Here is a 22153-nt window from a genome sequence, read left to right as displayed (position 1 = left end):
CTCTGCTTTCACAACCAAAGTTGAAGCAAAAAGCAGAGTGGGGAGTATTAAAACAGGTGTAGATCTGAGGATTGTTTTAATGAGAAATTAGTACTTCATTGTATCAGAATTCCATTTCTTTCTGTTCTCTATAACAAGTGTTTGGCTAAACTGAATTCTGTTAAAAAAAAAAAAAGCCCATTTTCCCAAACGAAACCAAGCATCTTTATTCCAGTAGGAGTCAAAATTGTCTGCAGAAAGTTCCAAAGTCTAGAAGTTCTTTCCTCCAAATCTTTTTCTCTCGTTTTGGTATGGAGTATCAGCACAGCTTAAGACACGAAGGGGCAGTCCCATAGAGGCCTTGGGGACAGAGGCGGGACTCTTTGAGGACTCGGTAAGAATGCCGACAAAGGCAAAACTGGCGGGACAGAGGCCGGGATAAAAGAAACCATCTAACACACACACACACACACACACACACACACACACACACACGACATACACAGACGGTCGGACGGACACACACACACACACACACACACAACACGACATACACAGACGGACACATACACAATACGGTTGGGAAAAGATGGGATGTAAAAAGATACAACAGTAGAAGAAGGGTCCAGCGTTGAGAAAGTGACAAGCTCAGAGCTCAGAGGCAGCGGGAGACTCCGTAGGAGAGAGCCTACGGGCACCACCTGGCTACTTGCCTGCCGGGATCAAAGGCACTGTGGCCACGAACCTGGCGGGCGGCGGGGGAGGAGGTGGGACCAGTTTCCCCACTCCGGGCGCGACGGCGCTCGAGACACGGGCGGGGCGCGTCGCCCGCTCGGGGCAGGGCGTTGGGGCTGGTGACTCAGAGTATTTCTTCGGGCCACGCCCTCCGCCGGCCCCGCCCTGCCTGGTTGACCACGCCCTCCACTCCGTTGGCCCCACCCATGAGGAGGAGCCTCGCCCTCATCTCCGCCCCACTCTCGGGGCGGGCCGGAGTCTGAGGAAGAGGAAGGGGACTAGGACAACGAGCGACGGGCGGCGGAGGACGCGGAGGAGGAAGGGGAGGCCGACCAACAAGATGGCCCCTGCTGCAGGAGCAGCCTCAGCAGCAGCAGGTGGGGGGCTGGAGGCGGCGCTGGCGGTGGCGGCTACGGCCGTGGTCCCGCGGCCTGGGACAGAGTCAGAGTCGATGGTGGCGGCGGCGGCGGCGGCTGCCGCGACAGTAGCGACGGCCGCAGGGACTCGGAGCTGAGAGGAGCTGCTGCTCGGACCAGCGCGGTGAGCAAGTGGCGGGCGGCAGCGTGCGGAGCGGGGCGGCTGCGGCCGAGAACAATAGGCGGCGGCGGCGGGGATGGGGCTGTCCTCACCCGCCCTGCGCTCGGGACCGGCCCCGGGGCTTGTCAGTGGCCGGCGTCCTTTAGGCCTCAGGCCTCCGCGTGCCGCCCGGAGGGCCTGCCGGAGTAGGTAGGCCGAGGGGCGGTGCAGACACCGCCCTGGACCAAAAGAAGGCTGGGAAGGCGGGAGGGGTAAGGGGTCCGAGGCTGCCGGGTCCGCTGTCCCTTGGAGGACAGCCGGCGGGCTGAGAGTTGCTCGCTCGCAGGAAATGTTGTTTGGACCCCTGTCTGTGCGGTGGGGGAGGGAGAAGGCGCCTGTAAACAGCCGCCGCTTCTGCCTCGCTGCCAGGCGTGGCTGCTCCCTCCCCAGCCCCCTTCCTCGGCCAAGTGGGTTTTAGGGTGTCGGTTTCCCTGGAGTTCCTGTAGATACACCCTATTGGCCAAGGCGAAACCATGTGCAGGTGCCTTTTTCAAAAAGGCGTAAGTACCACAACAACAAAAATACACAAAATATGGTTGTCGGTAAAGGATGGAGTTCTAAGGGGTGGACCTTTCCTAACACCATTCTAAACATCAGGTCTCTGTAAACATCACTGGACTCACATCCCTGTGAGAATGAACTGAAACAAGGGCTCTTTTGAAGCAGCAATAATATAACTCCTGACATCCCAGAATAGTCTGTGAAACTGGAAACAAAGCCACTTACTGGCAACGCAGAGACAGATTGTTAAGGTTTGAGCAGAACTTTTCCAGCTAGCTGTTTTGAATTGTGTACGGCAGAGGAAATAACATTAACCATTCTGGTACAGTGACGATCTTCTCTGAAACACTCAGGAGAAGACTGGTTCATTTGTCCCCTTAGGATTTCTTGTGTCTGTTACATGTCCTGATATTTTCACCAGTTTGCCCTCAAAAAGTAATTGGAATGGAACCTTTTTCTCTGTTTGAATTTTCACATTTAAAGCTTACTTTCTAAGATTTCAAGAAACTTTTAGCCTGACATTATGATGCATGCCTATAATCCTAGCACTCCAGAGGCTGAGACAGAAAGATTCTGAGTTCAAGGCTGACAAGACCAGCCTCAAAAAACCAAATCAGAGCTGGAGAGATTGCTCAACAATTAAAAGCAGTACTTCCAGAGGACCCGGGTTCAATTCCCAGCACCCACATGTCACCGAACAACTGTCTATAACTCCAAGATATGACACCTCACATGGATATATATGCAGGCAAAACACCAATGCATATAAAAATAAATAATTAAAAAAATCAATCAACCAAACACTAAATAGTGGAAAGTTTACTGATAATTTTCAAAAACAAGGAAGAGTTGTGCTCTTACGTGCCTAGGCTTAGGGTGAGACAACCCTTCTTTTATATTAGTTTGTTATACTTCAGTAATATCTTAAAACTTAAAAGTTAACTATTTCAACTAAACGTTAACTTTTCAAGTCGTTTACCACATGTATTTTCAAGTAAAGGGATAAGAGGAGAATTCTATTCCAGCTTCTAGTGCGTATGCAGAATATTATATTAAAAAGCTTGAATGCATTCAAGGAGCCTGCGTAATATTCACTTGCAGGATCTATTAGGGACTTTGTATTTCTTCCTTTTATTGTTTTAGAGACAGGGTCTTGTAACACAGGCTTGTCAGGAATTAACAGTTTTCCTGTCTCAGCATCCTGAATGCTGGGCTGAGTTAATGTTCTTTTTTTCTGTTTTTTTCCCGTTTGAGACAGGGTTTCTCTGCATCCCTGACTGTTCTGGATCACAATCAGTAGACCAGGCTGGCCTCAAATGCAGGGATCCACCTGCCTCTGCCTCCTGAGTGATGGTATTAAAGGTGTTTGCCACCACTGTGCAACTGAGTTAACATTCTTTTTTTTTTTTTTTTCAAGACAAGGTTTCTCTGTAGCTTTGGTGGCTGTCCTGGAACTAGCTCTTGTAGACCAGGTTGGTAGGCGAGTGCTGGGATTAAAGGCGCGTGCCACCACCGCCTGGTGAGTTAACATTCTTAAAAAGAAAGTTGACCTGTACAAACAAAATACTGGCCAGACAGTGGTGGTACTAGCCTTTAATCCCAGTATTCGGGAGGCAGAGGCAGGTACATCTCTGTGAGTTTGAGATCAGCCAGGTCTACAAGAGCTAGTTCCAGGACAGGCTTCAAAGCTACAGAGAAACTCTGTCTTGAAAAATGAGAGAGAGAATGAGAGAGAGAATATTGATTGATTGCTTTTGCCAAAATTTCTAGGGTAAATTCCTAATTAGAATTTATCTCTGTCATTGTTCAGTAATATGAAATTTAATTAGCAGTACTAGTTTCTAGTAATGCTGCAAGAATTGGTGGTGAATAATTATAACATAAACTGAGCCATCTTGTTTATGATTTGAAGTATAGTATAGCGGATTCATATCAGCAATCTTATTTTATGCCTTAGATAGCATTGTCATGGATGAATTGATCTTTGGAGTCATGGAGAAACAACTTTTACATGGTTCCTGCTAATGTTGCTTGTGACTTTTGGAGGGGGTGACTAAGAATTTCAGAACACTTTCTTGTTGTTGAAGAACTCAAATTGCTTTTTTTTTCATACTGAATTTTGTTAGACACAGATGGAGTATCATTTGTATTATAATGATACTTTTTAATTTGTAACCCTAAACATATTACAAGAAATACATAATACTAACTTATGAGTTTGTAGGGTTTTTTTTTTAAATCTTATTTCCTTTTTTGGTGAAGTTGCTTTATTTATGTTTTTATATATGAGTGCTCTGCATATATGCCTACATGCCAGAAGAGGGTACCAGATCTCATAACAGGTGGTTGTGAGCCACCCATCATGTGGTTGCCAGGAATTGAACTCAGGACCTCTGGAAGAACAGCCAGTGCTCTTAAAGGCTGAGCTACCTTTCCAGCCCAAGTTTGTAGGTTTTAAGTTAGAAAAAATACATTGTTTCATCAAGGATTTACTAATCTCATTTGCTACAGTTTTTCTAAAGACAAAAGTCTTCAATTAGGGAATTATGGAGAGATGCTCAGTGGGTAAGAGTGGATGCTGTGCAGGTGTGAGAACAGAAGTTCAAATCCTCAGCACTCATGTAAAAAATGGTGTATTATGCATGCCTCCAACCTCTCATTATGGTGGGGGCAGAACAGGAGGATCAGTGAGTGGGGTTTATTGGTCACCAGCCTAGCTTCAGGTTTGGTGAGAATCCTGTCTCAAAGGAATAAGGCAGAATGCTAGAGAGCAGCAGGTGAGCACTCCCTGTGTGTTGTTTATCTGCATATAAACACACACATATTAACCCCACACACTCTTTTGTTTGTTTGTTTGTTTTTGAAGATAGTTTCTCTGTGTAGCCCTGGCTGTTCTAGAACTTGTTTTGTAGATCAGGCTGGCCTTGAACTCAACTCCTCTTGCCTCTGCCTCTCAAGTGCTGGGGTTAAAGGCGCAGTATACCACCAAAAGAAAAATTTAAATCTGAAATTGGATATTGACCATTTGTGGATAGACTCAGTATCCTTTTGTTTTATTTTGTTGTTTTTTTTTTTGAGTCAGCATCCTTATTTTTATTGAACATTAAAATGTTTCCTAGGGTATTGTTTTGATTTTTTTTTGTCAAACTGTTTTAAGATATGATTCCTTAGTTTTCATATCTTCATATTTTAGTTCAGATTTTCTCAAATATTTAAACATTTCCTGTGTAAATCTTTGAAACTGTAGTTTAAGTATTAAATTACAGTTCTGTGTGGTGGCTCATGCCTATTACCCCTGCACTTAAGACACAAAGGCAGAAGTGTTGTCTCAAGTTTGAAACTATTCTGGGCTACAAGGTGAGATCTTGTCTCAAAAAAAAAAGAATAGTTTTAAAATTTTCTTTATTTTGTTTTTTTCAGACAGGGTTTCTCTGTGTAACAGTCCTGACTGTCCTGGAAATTGCTTTGTAGACAGTGCTGTGTAGGCCGGTCTCGAACTCACAGAGATCTGCCTCCCAAGCGCTGTGATTATAGTTGTGCACCACCACTGCCTGGGGCAGGGTTTTATTATGTTACTAAGTTATGTTGACTTTGTAGACCAGGCTGGCTTCAAACTCTTAGCGATTGTTACTTTTCTGCCTCTTGAGTACTGGAATTAAAGGCTTGTATCACCATGTCCAGCCTTTAGATTTACAGTTTCTTAGTAATAGAGTTAAAAAATTTGTTGACTCCTATGAAGAGATTGGAAAGGGAAATATTTAAAAAATTATAGGATTGGGGTGTATGACTCTGTGCTTGCCTAGCATTCATGGAGGCTTAGATTCTAGCCCCAGCACAAAACATTGAAACTCAAAAAAGACCCCCAAAGCTGTGGGTAATTGCTCTTAGCATTGTTGAGACAGAGATAGTAGGATCACTGTGAACTTGAGGCTAATCTGGGCTACAGAGTAAGTTTCAGATAAATCTGGACTAGAATGAGGCCTCCCTCAAGAAAACAAACAAAACTCTCTCTCTCTCTCTCTCTCTCTCTCTCTCTCTCTCTCTCTCTCTCTCTCTCTCTCTCCCTCTCTCCCTGTGTGTGTGTGTGTGTGGTTTTTGTGTGCATGTTCATTAAAACCATTTATTTAGTCCTTCCAGTTATGTTGCTTTGTTATCCATATTTTACACATACAGAATCTGGGGTTAGAAGCAGCTAAGTAAATAGCAAAAAGGTCACATAATTAATAGGTAAGAATGACCTCAAATCTAGCTCAAATTTGCTGTTTACAACAGCCACCATATGTATCATTATTAATCCTAAAAACATCTTTTGTAGTGACAAATATCTTTTTCCTACTATGAATTATGTTTTATAATAGTGTACTTGACCCCTAACTTACTGTTATTTGTATACTGCCAAACACTTATATGATCAAAAAGGTATACATTTAAATTCTTTTTTAAAAAAAATCCTTTTTTAAATCAGGTCCAAATGCTATAAAATATGGACATTCATATTTTTTATATCTCAATTTTTATTTTGTGTGTATGAGTGTGTGTACACCATTCTGGTTCCTGCAGAAGTCAGAAAAGGATAGATTTCTCCAGATGGCCGTGAGCCCCCAGATGGCCGTGAGCCACCATATGGGAACTAAACTCAGATTCTCTGCAAGAACAACAGGTGCCCTCAACCTCTAAGTCATCTCTCCAGTACCTTTGACCATTTTTAGAAATTGACCATTTTTAGCAAGACAGATTTTTGGCATTACTATAGTTTGTCACATAATTACTAAACTGTACCTTTGAATTACTTTATGAAAAATTAAAAATAATTTTAATAATATTTAATATTGTTAAGCTTGGTTATCTGTTACTTGAACTTCTTCACTGATGTTTTTCTTTCCTTTATTATGCCATAGCGCATTTAGAATTTTGCAAAGTCTTCAAGACTTTAGGGGCTTAGTATGGATTTGGTGGGGTCTGATTAGTCTGTTTTTCGTGTATCTATTAGTGGTCAGCCTGCCACACAGTGAATAAACTGTTAAGTGATCCCTGTTTGGTGACTGTCTCGGGTCAGGATGTTCCTTGGCAGGGTTTTCTGACCTGGTTTAGCTTTGGTACTGACTATATTTATGCTCAGGAGTCAGGAATTCTTCAGGATTTGGTTCCGAAAAACTTCTCAGATTTGTCTGTACCAGAACTCTTAAGATTTGAAAATCAGTGTGCTTCCTAGGATTTATTTAGTTCAATATCTCCTGGGCAAGACTGAATTTGAATTACCTTTGGAGGTTAGAATGTTTCATCAGACATTTGTACAAAGAAATTATTTTACTTTAGAGTTTAAGATATTTCTTATATTTTCAGGCATGAGATTTCTCAGTCTGCAGACCCTATGCATCCTTTAGTCCTTTAGTATTTTCTTTTGTGTGTATGTTTTTGTGTGTACATATGCCTATTAGCATGAGTATGTGTTTGCAAGTGAAAGCCAGAGGAAGGTGTTGAGAATCTTCCCGGTATCACTATGACCTTTGTGTGTGTGTGGGAGTGTATGCATGCCACAGCATGCATGTGGAGGTCAGGGGTCACCTTGAAGAAGTTGGTTCTCTTCTACTTTTTTGTTCCCAGGGGTTGAATTCAGGTTGTCAGGTACTTTTACCTACTGAGCAATCGTCTCTGAGGCCTGTCCACCTTTAATTTTTGAGACAGGATCTCTTAGTGAATTTGAAGCTCATCTAATAGCTGGACTGTCTGGCCAATGAGACTAGTGCCACCAACACTGTGGCTATAGGCACATTAACCTGTGCCCTTAGGTTCTAGGGATCTGAATTCAGGTTCTCATGCTTGCATGGCTAGCATTTACTGGCTTGAGTCATTTCCATAAGTTCCTTGTCTGTCTGTCTTTTTTAAAGATTTATTTTTTTAAAAAATATTATGTATAGTGTTCTGCCTGCATGCTAGAAGAGGGAACCAGGTCTCATTACAGATGTTTGTAAGCCACCATGTGGTTCCTGGTACTTGAACTCAGGACTTCTGGAAGAGCAGCCAATGCTCTTAACTTCTGAGCCATCTCTCCAGCCCCCCCCAAAGATTCATTCATTCATTCATTTATTGAGGCAGGGTTTCTCTGTAGCTTTGGAGCCTGCCCTGGAACTAGCTCTTGTAGACCAGGCTGGACTCGAACTCACAGAGTTCCGGTTGCCTCTGCTTCCCGGGTGCTGGGATTAAAGGAATGCGCTGCCACTGCCTGGCTAAAGATTTATTTTTAAAGTAAGTCTCTGTTTCTGTCTCTCTGTATGTGGCTCTCTGTCCCTCCCCTTTGTGTGTGGTATGTGTGTGTGTACCTGTAAAGTGCAGGTGCCCACAGAGTCCAGAAGAGGATGTCAGGTCCTCTAGAGTTATAGTTGTGAATTGCTGTGAACCACCCAATTTTGGAGCTGGGAACCAAACTCAGGTTATCTGGAAAGACCACCAAGGCTCTTAAGTGCGGATCAATCCTGCTAGCCCTCTCTTCAGTATTTCTTAATGAATACAGGAATCTTGAAATCTGAACAAAAGGAGCTAGACCTGGTTTTTTATTCCTATAATCTCAGCACTGGAGGGGCTGAGTCAGAAGGATGAGAAGTTTGCAGTCTGTCTAAGGTATATAGAGAGTTCCAGGACAGTTCAGACCCAAGGACTTAATTAAGCATCTTTGGAAAATGCCTTACTCATAATTATGCAAAGCTTGACTACCTTTTGTGTAGTTGTAAAGCAGAATAAAAGTTGTAAATTGTGAGAGTAGAAGAGCTATAGGTAAGATATTTAACAAGAAGACTAGTAAAAGAAATTGCCCTCCGCGCCCCCCCCCCTCCAGGGGGACTGGAGAGATGGCTCAGAGCACTGGTTAAGAGCACTGGCTGCTCTTTCAGAGGACCCGGGTTCCATTCCCAGCACCCACATGTCAGCTCACAACTGTCTGTATCTCCAGTTTCAGGGGATCTGACACCCTCATACAGACATACATGCAGGCAAAGCTTTAATGTACATAAAATAAACATAAATTAATTATTAAAAAAAGAAATTGCCCCCAACAATAACAAAAAAAATCCCACCACCTATGTTATCCTAGAGCAGCATCTACCTGCCTAATACTTGTAGACGTTTGAGAGTGTCATTAAATATTATGCCTTATATCCCTGACAATAAATTCATTGTGGAAATTTTAAAGTATTTTTGTAATAAGAATAATAAAAAAGTTATAGAAGTATATAGTAGAGTAGAAAATAGTAGTGGGTTTTGTGTTATTTTGTTTTGCTTTGTGTGAGATAGTCTCTTGTAGTTCAGGCTGGCCTCAAACTTAGGCAGTGGTGGTGCGCCTTTTATCTAGGCACTAGGAAGGCAGAGACAGGTGGATCTCTGAGTTCTAGGCCAACTTGGTCTACAGAGTAAATTCCAGGACAGGCAGGACTATTTCATATAGAAACCCTGTCTCGATAAATGAAAACAAAAAGATCCGCTGTGTAGCCAACTTCTCATCCTCCTACTTCCATCTGATTCTTTTGCCTCAACCTCCCAAGTGCTGGGATTCCAGGGGTGTGCTACCACATCTAGTTTTATGGTAGGTCTGGAATCTTAGGCCTAAGGCATGCTAGGCAAACATGCCACCAACTGAGCCACATCCCCAACATAAGAGAAAGCTGTTAGAGTATAGACTTTCAAGTGAAAACTATCCAAGTGCTCTTTTCTTTAAACAAGCTCCTTTTTTTTTTTTCTTTTGGCTTTTTCTTTTTTTCTTTTTTTTTTCCCCCCAAGACAGGGTTTCTCTGTGTAGCTTTGGATCCTGTCTTGGAACTCGCTCTGTAGAGCAGGCTGGCCTCGAACTCACAGAGATCCACCAGCCTCTGCTCCCTGCTCCCCGGAGTGCTGGGATTAAAGGCATGCTGAAGTTCTTTTAAGATTTACATTTTATAATCCCTCATCCTTCTTTTCCTTCCTTTGTTCCTTCGTTTGTTCCTTTCTTTCTTCCTTCCTTCCTTCCTTCCTTCCTTCCTTCCTTCCTTCCTTCCTTCCTTTCTTTCTTTCTTTCTTTCTTTCTTTCTTTCTTTCATTTCTTAAGACAAGGTTTCTGTTCTGGAACTCACTCTTGACCAGGCTTACCTTGAACTCACAGAGATCCGCCTGCCTCTGCCTTCCAAGTGCTGTTACAAAAGGCAGGTGTTACTACACCTGGCTTGTTTTGTTTTTGTTTTTAAATGTTGGAACTGGGGATTTAAACTCAAGTCCTTGTGTCTTTATAGCAAGTGTTCATACCCACTGAGCCATTTCACCAGCATCTTGAATGTAAGCTTTTAAATAGATTTTATTTATTGTTTATTTATTTTTGTGGCAGGCTATATAGGGTCTTGCTATATAGCCCTGGCTGTCCTGGATGGAACTCACTATGTAGACCTGGTTGGCAGAGATCCACCTGCTTCTGCCTGCTGAGAGCTGGAATAAAGGTGTATACTACTATATCTGGCAATAAATTTTATTTATTTATTTATTTATGGCTTTTTTCAAGACAAGGTTTTTCTGTAGCTTTGGTGTCTGTCCTGGAACTAGCTCGTAGACCAGGCTGGCCTCGAACTCACAGAGTATCTCCTGCCTCTGCCTCCCAAGTGCTGGGATTAAAGGCATGTGACACCACCACCCAGCAATAGATTTTATTTTTAAGAAACATTTTATTATATTTATTTAATTAGTTTGTGTGTGTGTGTGTGTGTGTGTGTGTGTGTCACAGTGCTTGTGGGTCATTGGGGCTTGGCAGCAAAGGTTTTTACCCAATAACCCCATCTCTCTAGGCCCTTATATAAATTCCTATTAGAGAAGTTTGGATTTATAGAAAAATTGTGCAAAAAGATTTATTTGTGACTTAATTTGTGACTTTTGCCAAACACATAATGCTATATAATCTCTGTGTATAACATATATCTATGTACATGTTGCACTTGTTTATTTCCTTCCCATTCCTCTTAAGCTCCAGGCAATGATTGCTCCTTTTACTGGCTCCATAGTTTTCCTTTCCCTGAATGCCAGGTGGTATGAAGCATTTTAGACTGCCTTTTTCCTTTCCATGGTATGTAAAGTTCCTTCATGTCTTTTCATCGCTGGATAGCTCATCCATTTACTACTGAATAATATTTTTGCTTGCATCAATGTAAGTGTCAGTTAAATAAAATTTAAAATTTAGTTCCTCAGTTGCACCAGCATATTTCAGAGGATTAGTAGCCATACATAGCTAGTGTCTGTTGCTTTGAGCCAGTCATAGTGGAGCATGCCTTTAGTCCCATCACTCCAGAAGCAGAGGCATACGTGAGAGTTCAAGGCTAGTCTTGTCTACATGGAGAGTTCAGGTCAACCAGGGTTACACAGTGAGACCCTGTATCCAAAAAATAGAAAAAGTTACGGGTTCTCTGGGTATTTTAGGAAATGCCATTTTATTATATAGGTCTCCTGTTGATAAAAGTCTGCTCACGGGGCTGAAGAAATGGCTCAGTGGTTAAAATGTATATTGCTTTCTCAGAGGACCCCAGTTTGGATCCCAGGATTCAGGTTGGTGCTCATAATTGCTTGTAACTTTAGTTCTGGGGGGATCTGATCTTCTGATCTCCTTGGGCATGCATATACATGTGATACACACAGTTTTAAAAAATGAAAATGGACCTTTAAAAAAAAAAACAACAGACTTACTCCTTAGAGCAAAAAAAGAAAGAAAGAAAGAAAAAGAAAGAAAAAACCTTCCAAATCACTTTCTACCAGTATAAATAAAATTTGATAGTTTTTTTTTTAGAAAGTAATTTTATTAAATTATAAAAGTTTCCATTTCCGCCCCTCCTCCCAACACCCTCCCACTCCCCCTACTCCCTCTCCTCCTCCCTCTCCATCCCTAAGAGCAGTCAGGGTTTCCTGCCCCGTGGAAGTTCCTCCCCCCTCCCTCCAGGTCCAGGAAGGTGAGCCTCCAAACAGACTGGATCCCAAAAATCCAGTATATGCAGAGGAAACAAGTCCCAGTGTCATTGTCAATGGCTTTTCAGAAAGACCCCGTGCCAGCCACAGATTCCAATTTATTTAAAAAAAATATTTATGCTGGGCGGTGATGGCGTATGCCTTTAATCCCAGCACTTGGGAGGCAGAGGCAGGCGGATTTCTGTGAGTTCGAGGCCAGCCTGGTCTACAAGAGCTAGTTCCTGGACAGGCTCCAAAGCCACAGAGAAACCCTGTCTCGAAACACCCCCCCCCCCAAAAAAAATTTATTTATTTATTATGCATATAATATTCTGTCTGTGTGTAATATTCTGTCTGTCTGGCTTGCAGGCCAGAAGAGGGCACCAGACCTCATTATAGATGGTTTTGAGCCACCATGTGGTTGCTGGGGAATTGAGCTTTAACCTCTGAACCATCTCTCCAGCTCTTAACCTCTGAACCATCTCTCCAATTCTTTGCTTTAGTGAACAAAGTATCAATAAACATGGGGACGCAGGTATCTCTATCGTAGAGTAGATTTCCCTGGGTATATGCCTAGGAGTAAAATAGCGGTGTAATATGGTGGGTCTGTTTTTTTTTTTTTTTTGAGAAATTTCCAAGCTAATTTTTACAATGGCTGTATTAATTTGCACCACTATCAACAGGGCATAAGGGGTCCTTACTATATTCTCTCCAATGTACATCAGATTTATTGATGACAGCCATTCTGACTGGGTAAGGTAGTTTTGATTTACATTTCCATGATGGCTAGGGATGTTGAACGCAAATGTTGAAAATAATTACTGGCTATTTGTATTTCTTTTTTAGAAAGTGTCTATCCCTATCATTTGCCTGTTAGTTGGTAGTTTTTATTTCCTTGGTATAACTTTTGCATAAATTCTGAATATTTATTCTCTTGTCTAAAGTGTAGCCAGTAAGTATTTCCTCCCATTCTATAGTTTGTTCTGACAATTTTCTTTGTTGAATAGAAACTTTTTTTTGGAGACAGGGTCTCTACATAATTCTGTCTGTTGGAGCTGGCTGTGTAGACCAAGACTCAGTGATCCCCTTGCCTCTGTCTTCCAAGTGCTGGCATTAAAGGTGTGCACTACCATACCTGGCAAATTTTGAATAGATCTTTTTTAAAGATTTATTTATTAATTATGTATACAGTAGTCTGTCTGCATGTATGCTGCAGGCCAGTAGGGGGCACCAGATCTCATTACAGATGGTTGTGAGCCACCATGTGGTTACTGGGAATTGAGCTCAGGACCTCTGGAAGAGCAGCCAGTGCTCTTAACCTCTGAGCCATCTCTAGCCAGACTTTTTTTTTCTGTACATGATCAAAGATGAGAATCTAATTTCATTCTTCTGCAGTTAGAAAATCCAGTTTTACCAGCACCATTCGTTGAATAAGCGGTCTTTTCTATTGTATATTTTTGCTTCCTTTGTCAAAAAATAAGTGGGCATAGCTTTGTTGTTTTATTTCAGGGTAGTCTGTTGTATTCCATTGATCTTCCTGTTTTTGCACCAGTTACCAGACTGTCTTTATGACTACATTCCTGTAGTATAATTTGAGGTTGAATGTTGTAATGCCTCTAGCAGTGTTCTTGTTCCTTCTTTGGCTATTCTGGGTGTGGTGGTTTGAATAGGAATAACCCCCTTAGACTCATGTGTTTGAATGATTGACCCATCGAGAATGGCACTATTAGGAGGTATGGTAATGTTGCAGTAGGTGTGGTCTGGTTTAAGAAAGTGTGTCACTGTGGGGGTGATCTTAGAGGTCTCAGATGCTCAAACTAGGCCTACTCATTCTTTTTCCTGTTTCCTACAGATCAAGATATAAAATTCTTAGTTCCTTCTCCAGCACCATGTCTGCCTGCACACTGCCATGCTTCCTGCCGTGGCATTAATGGACTAAACCTCTGAACCTGTAAACCAGCCCCAATTAAATGTTTTTTCTTTATAAGAGTTGCTGTGGTCATAGTGTCTCTTCATATCAGTAAAACCCTAAGACACATGGTCTTTTTTTGGTTCCATATATATGCTTGTATTTTTTTTTTGTCTAAGCTTGTGAAATATATCAAAATTTTGATAGGTGTTGCATTAAATGTAAATTGATTTTGGTAGTATAGCCGTTTCTACAATATTAATTCTGCCAATGTGGAATGGCTTTGTTGTCTAGTATCTTCTGTGATTCCCTTTCTTAGTATCTTGAAGTTTGTTACAGGGTCTTTTACTTTGTGGTTAGATGTATTTTCAAATACTTTTTTTCTTTTTATTGGAGTTCTTTTGAATGCAATTATTTTTTTCCTGACTTCTTTCCCTAAGAGTATACTGCTTATATTAGAGAAGGCTACTTTTCTTTTTTGCATTGACTTTGTATATTGCAACTTTACTGTGTTTGTTAGTCTGATAGTTTTCTAGTAGACCCAATTTGACTTCTTCCTTTTCTTGTTATCCATTTTATGTCTTGCTCTTGTCTAATTGCTATAGCTAAGACTTGGCGCACTATATTATGTAATAAAAGGGAGAGTGGACAATCCTGTCTTTTTCTTTATTTTAGAGAAAATGTTCTCAGTTCCTCTGTAATACTTTTTTGTTTTGTTTTGTGATCAGTTGTCAGTATGTAGCCCAGGCTGGCTTAGAATACACAATTCTCTCATCTCAGCCTCCTGAGTACTTTTATTACAGGTGTGTGCCATGAGGAAGTAACTCACTGTTCTTCCCACCTCCCTCACACACCTATTTTCCCCATTATATTTTTTTCCATTTGGCATATGTGTTTGCATGAATATCATGGTGCATATGTGGAGGTCATAGGACAACTTGGAGTAGTTGGTTCTCTCCTTTCATGTGGGTTTCAGGGACTGAACTCGGGTTGTCAAACTTGAGAGGGTAGGTGCTTTTTATTTAACTCAGTGAGCCATTGTGTTGGCTCTGGAACTCATTATGTTCTACGGAGTGAGAATGTCTCAGAAAATATGGTTGAGGATAGAGCATTATCCGGAATTAAGAAAACTTCTAGAATACCAGGGTTCAACTCCCAGCATTCACAAGGAGACTCAACAAACATCTGTAACTGTAGCTGGCCTCTATGTGTACCAGGTATACACATGGTGCACGTAGGTACATACGGGCAAAACACTCTTACACGTAAAAATAAATCAGTTGATCTTGGCAGCTGGAGGTGATGCTGCAGGGCAGAATGGAAGTGCCTATACAGGTTCTTGGATTCTGAGGCGAGCTCTGGCCCCTGCCCTACTGGCCATCCTCCTGAAACATGTGAGAGACTGCAGCTCTGCAGCAGAGTTACACAATATCTGAAGGGGACACTGTTGGAGACTGTGTCCATGGGAAACCCTCAGTGGTTTACTGGTTTTTCACATAGCTAGACAGATTTATTAATCCTGGCCTATCCTTTTCATCACTAAGGGTTATGATACTAGGCCTGAGTATTGTCTCCATGATTAGAGTTTACCTGTTACAGGGTTGATACATTGTGACCTTTGCCGTGGGAATTTACTACTTAAACCTTTTCATGGTGTTCCTTTCTCCCAAAGTGGATCCTTCTTCGATGGAAGACCCACACCATGACGGGCTCTTCATTACCAACAGAGTGAGGAGTTTCGCCCTTCATTCAAAGGCTTACAGAATTCAAATTTTAATGCAGCTATGAAAGGCATTATTATGTCTATGATCTTTACCTTCTGTAGTTGACTTTTTCTTTGGGTTGCCTGCTTGTGAATAACAGAGACTTAATATTAATTATGAAAGTTTGGCCTTAGCTTAGGCTTGTCCCACTAACTCTTATAACTTAAATTAACCTGCTTCTATAAATCTACATTTACCATGTGGCTTTTTTCCTTTCTCTCATTATGTTCAGTTCCCTCCATGTCTCATTGGTGTCTCACTGGAGTAATTCACTGGCATAATTGTGTGCCTAGGTTCCTCCTTAAAAGTAAGCCAGCTAGCCAACTGGAGGCAGAGGCAAGGAGATCCCCGTGAGTTTAAGGCCAGCCTAGTTTACTTAGGACAATGGTTCCCAATCTTGCTAATCCTGAGACTCTTCATTATAGTTCTCCACATTATAGTAACTCCTAGCTATAGAATCCTTTTCGTTGCTACTTCGTAACTATAATTTTGCTACTGTTATGAAGTCATAATGTAAAAACATATGATTTGACCCCTGTGAAAGGGTCTCTCCATCCCAAAGGGATTATAACCCACAGGTTGAGAATCACTGACTTAGCAATTTCCAGGCTAACCCTATAAGGGAATGTGGTACAGTAGTGGTATTGGGATAACCTGACTTATTGGGAAGCCAGGATATACTTAGAACCGCAATAGGAAAGCTCTGGAGGGGTAGAACCGCAGTAGGACAGCTCTGGGGGACGGAGTAAAGCCTGACAAAATTGGGAGCATAGGGGTGAGGGGAGAAAGGAGGGTGGAAGGGGAAGAGGAGGGGAGAAAAGGAGGGTTGAGGAGAACTTGAGGGAATGGAATAGTCGAGATGGAGGAAGGACAGAGGTGAGAGCAAGGAAAGAGATATCTTGATTGAGGGAGCCATTATAGGGTTAGCAGAAACCTGGCTCTAAAGAAATTCCCAGGAATCCATGAGGCTGACTCCAGCTAAGACCCTAAGCAATAGAGGAGAGGGGGCCTAGTCTTCATTTGCCCTGTTGTCAGACTGATGAATATTTTAAATGTCACCATAGAACCTTCATCCAGCAACTGATAGAAACAGAGGCAGAGACCCGCATCGAAAAAGGAATTTTATTATATACATCAAGTTCTATTTGTCAGGCTTTTAACCCTCTAACTCAATACCTTTTTACTTAATGTATGTCTTGGGTAGTTAGTTGTACATTTATAGAAACATTAGCATATGAAATATATCTAGTGTATTGTATTCTATATGGTTAGAATTCAATCCATATATTTTATGGAGAGATATTTTTACAGTCAGAATTGTGTCTTTCCTCAAAAAGGGTGTCATTACTAGAAACTTCTAATCTTCAAGGCTTAAACTATAATTTCCTCTGTACGTTACTGATGCTCCACTGGGAATTACATCACTTAAGTGTAATAATAAGCCTTTAATTTTCTTTGCGTTATTTCTTACTTAGCTTCAGTTTTCAGCACAGTTACAAATTTTCTCTTCTCTGATGTGGTCCCTTCATGCTGGTTGCTATAGAAATGTTTCAGAGAAGTGACAAATTGGGTTAAGGTCAAGAATAGTGGTTCTTAAAAAGTTGTTGTCTTTCTATTGCTGTGGGTTTTTATTGCTGTGAAGAGACACTATGACCATGACAACTCTTCATTATTATTTTTTATTTGGAAGCATTAAAAGCATCTTTTAGCTCTGGGATTCAGTTATATATATATATATATATATATATATATATATATATATATATATATATATATATATAAGAAATATTAAAAGCTCATCCCATTTTTATTTTATTAACATTTTTCATTTATTTATTGTTTGGAGAATATTTTTTTTAAGAAAAAAACTATCTTTTTTCATTATACATACCAATCTGAGTTCCCACCCTCTCCCCTCCTCCCATTCCCTCTACCTATCTTCCCACCCCATCCCCATCCAGTCCTCAGAGAGGGTAAGGCACATTGCTTTGGTGAAGGTCCAAGGCCCTCCCTACTATATGTAGGCTGAGCAGGCTATCATCCAACGAGAGTAGGTTCCCAAAAAACCAGAATATGCAGTAGGGATAAATCCTGGTGCTACCGCCAGTGGCCCCTCAGTCTGCCCCAGTCATGCAACTGTCAACCACATTCAGAGGGACCCCATCATGGTCTTGACCTCTTTGCTCATATTCTCATTCCTTCCACTCTTCAACTGGACATTGGGAGCTCAGTCCAGTGTTCCGATGCGGGTCTCTGCCTCTGTTTCCATCAGTGGCTGGATGAAAGTTCTGTGGTGACGTTTAAGATATTCATCAGTCTGACGACTACAGGGCAAGGCCAGATTGAGCCCTCTCTCGTCTATTGCTTAGGGCCTTAGCTGGGGTCATCCTTGCAGATTCCTGGGAATTTCTCTAGAGCTAGGTTTCTTGCTAATCCTATAATGGCTCCCTGAATCAAGATATCTCTTTTCCTTGCTTTCATCTATGTCCTTCCTCATTCTCGACTATTGTGTTCCCTCGAGTTCTCATCCCTCCCCTTCTCCTCTTCACTTCCCCTTCCACCCTTCCTTCTCCCCCTACCCCCATACTCCCAATTTTGTCAGGTGATCTTATCTGTTTCCACTTTCCAGGTGGATCTATATATGTTTTTCTTAGGATTTACCTTATTACTTAGCCGTTCTAGGATCATGAATTATTGGCTTAGTACCTTTTGTTTATAGCTAGTATCCACTTATGAGTGAGTACATACTATATTCATCTTTTTGGGTCTGGGTTTCCTCACTCAGGATAGTGTTTTCCAATTCCATCTATTTGCACGCAAAATTCAAGATGTTGCTGTTTTTTACCGATGAGTAGTACTCTAATGTGTAAAAGTGCCGTATTTTCTTTATTCATTCTTTGGTTGAGGGGCATTTAGGTTGTTTCCAGGTTCTGGCTATTAAAAATAATGGTGCTATGAGCATAGTTGAACAAATGCCTTTGTAGTATGATTGAGCATCTTTTGGGTATATGCCCAAGACTGGTATTGCTGGATCCTGAGGTAGGTTGATTCCCAATTTTCTGAGAAACCGCCATACTGATTTCTGAAGTGGTTTTTTTTTTCATGACTTGAACAATGCATGGCACATAAAAGTGAGATAGGCCTGAGTTCTTCCCCCTCCATTAAGGCTGAGCAATTTAATCCAGCATGGATAACAGGTTCCCAAAACACGGCAACTCTTATAAAGGAAAACATTTAATTGGTGTGGCTTGTTTACAGTTCAGAGTTCAGTCCATTATCATCATAGTGGGACATGGTGATGTGCAGGCAGACATGGTGCTGGAGAAGTAGTTGAGAGTCCTATATATTGTAGGCCACAGGAAGTGGCCTGAGACTCTGGGTGATATCTTGAGCATATATGAGACCTCAAAGCCTGGCTCCACAGACACACTTCCTCCAACAAGACCATACCTACTCCAATAAGGCTACACTTCCTAATAGTGTAAACTATTATAATTTTTTTATTTTAATAATTTTTATTTATTATTTTATTTTTTTATATTTATTATTATAAACAACTCTCAAACAACTCTTTGAGAGTTGTTTTCTTTCAAATTATCACAGTTGCCATGTGGGGTAGAATTAGAAGTGATCTAAGAATTTTTCTTTTCTTTTATTTATTTATTTATTTATTTATTTGGTGAGACAGAGTTGTGCTGTAGTTTTAGAACCTGTCCTGGAACTAGCTCTTGTAGACCAGGCTGGCCTCTAATTCACAGAGATCTGCCTGCCTCTGCCTCCCAAGTGCTGGAATTAAAGTCATGTGCTACCACCGCCCAGCTCTAAGAATTTTTTCTTTACTTAAGTAAGGTTTTGTTTTTAATAGTTTTTCTAAGGCACCCTAAACCTAAAGTAAACTAAAACCTGTGTTTAAGTCCTAACTCAAGACTTAATTAGCCTTGGCTGAATATTGCCCACTATCATCAAGTGTTTAGCATCTATAAACAGGTATACTTACAGTAGGTAATGATGAATTCTAGTTTCTAATTTTCTCTAAATTAGGGAAGTATAAAATTAACCTGTAGTTTTAAGGCAAATTATGGTGTAATTTAACTGTTTAGTAAGGCTATTGCTGTGCTCACAGAAAAAGCTGACCAGTGGACATTTGAAAATTAAAATAAACTTTTGAGAAACAAAGCTATAAAAAGACTTTTAATGATTTTAGTAGGTTTATTGATAATTTACAGAAAATAAAGTTCACATAAGTGTAGAATTCAGTGACTTTAGTTTATAGAGCTGTGCAACTATCACAGTTAATCTGGTTTTAGGTTTAAAGGTAGCAACTTAGGAGTTTGGCTTCCCTGAATCATAGCCCTACCATTTACTTTGAGCACCTCTCTGTATGCAACCTTTTAAAATTTTAAATTGGGTAGTAACTGTATTACAGCATTGATAGCACTTCATTGCAACTCCCTTGTCTTCAGGGGGTAATTTTCAAGACCCCCAGCAGATGCCTTAAATCATAGGTAGTGCTACTCTAGGGATAGAACATAGTACATAGTCTCTCTTGTGTGGTTCATACCCTGATACCTCCTTTGCATCATTGATTTTGTACTTCTTTGGGACCTTTTTTTTTTTTTCAGAGATTATTCAACACAAATGGGTACTTAGTGGGTTCCAGACCAGCAAGGCCTACCTTGTCAAGTCCCATGTCAGCCCCTTGCCCAACAGCAGGAGTATATCGTCTATAAATAGGTATAATGGTTCCTAAGAAGAAAAACTAGTTTAAAACAGGTATTTGATAAATTTTAAATTTAATCTTTCTCTAAATCAGGGATCTGAGAGCCAAGATGGCTATTAAGTAGCAATTAGATAACATATACAGTATAAATCAACAGTGACTCAAAATATATTAAACAAGAACTCCTGAAATAAGTCCTAAATTTTAAATTATACTCTATTCTGAGTAACATGATGGAATTGTGCTATCTGGGAGATGAGTCACCTCTTTGTCCAAGAATCTAGATATTAGTATTTTAATAATTTTATTTCATGTGTTTGCTATTAGCCCAAGTAGAAGAATGTTTATTGCATTCACTAAACCAAACTATATCTCCTGTATGGTGTGTGTATGTATGTGTATGTGTGTATATGTACATATATGTGTTGTATATATGTTAGAGATGATGTGAATAACCATATTTGATAAACTTTGAATATTTTGAATAAGTTAGAAAAAGAAACTTAAAGAATGAAAAAGTAGGAATTCTTAGATCATTTTCTACAGTTAACTCAAACTTTGAGAATCTTTGCTTTGTAGTTTATCGTTCTTGCAATAGTTTATGACTTATAGGGTTTTGGGTTTTTTTTGGAGTTTTTTGTTGTTGTTTTTTTTCCTTGGTTTTTCGAGACAGGGTTTCTCTGTGGCTTTGGAGCCTGTCCTAGAACTAGATCTTGTAGACCAGGCTAGCCTTGAACTCACAGAGATCCACCTGCCTCTGCCTCCTGAGTGCTGGGATTAAAGGCATGGCGCCGCCACCACCCGGCGACTTATAGGTTTTTTAAAATTGATTTTTAAGTTAATTAGGGAGAGAGAAAAATATGAATGAGTATGGTTTATGAGTATAGATACATGTGCATTTGATCTTTGAGACCACAGGACTTAAGGTAGCCTGCTCTATTACTTGCTGCATAATTCCTTTGAGATAGAGTTTCTTGTTAAACATGGCGCTAGGCTGATGACCAACAAGCACCATCTACCCTCTGTCTCCATTTATTTATGTGTATATGTATGAGCATGTGTGTGGAGCTGCCCACAGAGGCCAAAAGAGGTGTCAAGTCTCTGAAATTAAGGTTACAAGTTACTGTGAGCTGGCCTGCTTGTGTACTGAGAATCAAACTCAGGTCCTCTGGAAGAGCTAGTTCTCTTAACTACTGAGCCATCTCTCCAGCCCTCAAAGCTTTTTAATTGATGTAATCCAATTTCTATTCTTAGTTTTGTTTCCTGAGCTTTTTAGGGTAGCCTTAAACAATAATAACAACAAAACCCCAACTCATCGTAACATCCTGATGTTTTCTTGTAGCAGTGTCAGATCTCATATAAATCCATAATATGTTTTTATTTGGTTCTTGTAACTAATAAGAAAGAGGGATCTATTTTCATTCTTCATATGGATGTCCAATTTTCTCAGCACCATTTATTAAAAAGGCTGTTCTTTTCTCCGATTATATTTTTAGCACCTTTGTCAAACCAATGATTTGGCTTGAAAATGAAAGTGCATGAAATTCCACTCCTTCAAATGAGCACATACCATAATGAGTTGGAAGGTCTTGCGTTGAGCTCTGCTAATTCTTTTGTGACCACTCTCTTTTTAAATTAAGAAATTATTTTTATGTGTATGGGTGTTTTGCCTTCTTTTATGATTGTGTAGTGTGTATGTGGGGTTGCTGGTGGGGACCAGACAAGGATGTTGCATTCCCTGGATCTAGAATTACAGCAGGTTGTGAGCCACTATGTGGGTGCAGCTTGTCTGGAAGAACAGCAAGTGCTCTCAGTGGTCTCTGCAGCCCCATCTTTTTTTTACATGTAGAGTGTGTGCCATGACGCACATGTGGAGGCAAGAGAACAACTTGTAGAAATTCTCTCCTTCCACCACATGGGTTCCAGGGATTGAACTCAGGATATCAAATCTTGGTGGCAAGTGTCTGTACTCACTGAATCATCTCACTAGCCCTTGTGTTCTCTTTTAACCTTTCTTGTTGTCTGCTA

General features: G+C 40.7%; 1 protein-coding gene across 2 annotated transcripts in view; it reads left to right on the top strand.

The window, feature by feature from the left end:
• Window positions 1–991: 991 nt before the first annotated feature.
• Window positions 992–22153, top strand: part of Rc3h1 (ring finger and CCCH-type domains 1) — an 83718-nt gene continuing 62556 nt past the window's right edge. For both annotated transcript variants that reach the window (XM_048421519.3, XM_048421518.3), the window contains exon 1: window positions 992–1254. The gene's annotated coding sequence lies outside the window, so the exon portion shown is untranslated. The remainder of the gene's footprint in view (window positions 1255–22153) is intronic.

This window comes from Myodes glareolus, chromosome 5 (genome assembly GCF_982192425.1).
Source record: "Myodes glareolus chromosome 5, mMyoGla1.1, whole genome shotgun sequence".
In the NCBI taxonomy this organism is placed as follows: domain Eukaryota; kingdom Metazoa; phylum Chordata; class Mammalia; order Rodentia; family Cricetidae; genus Myodes; species Myodes glareolus.
The sequence above is the reverse complement of the archived record's forward strand: the minus strand, read 5'-3'. Positions and strand labels throughout refer to the sequence as shown.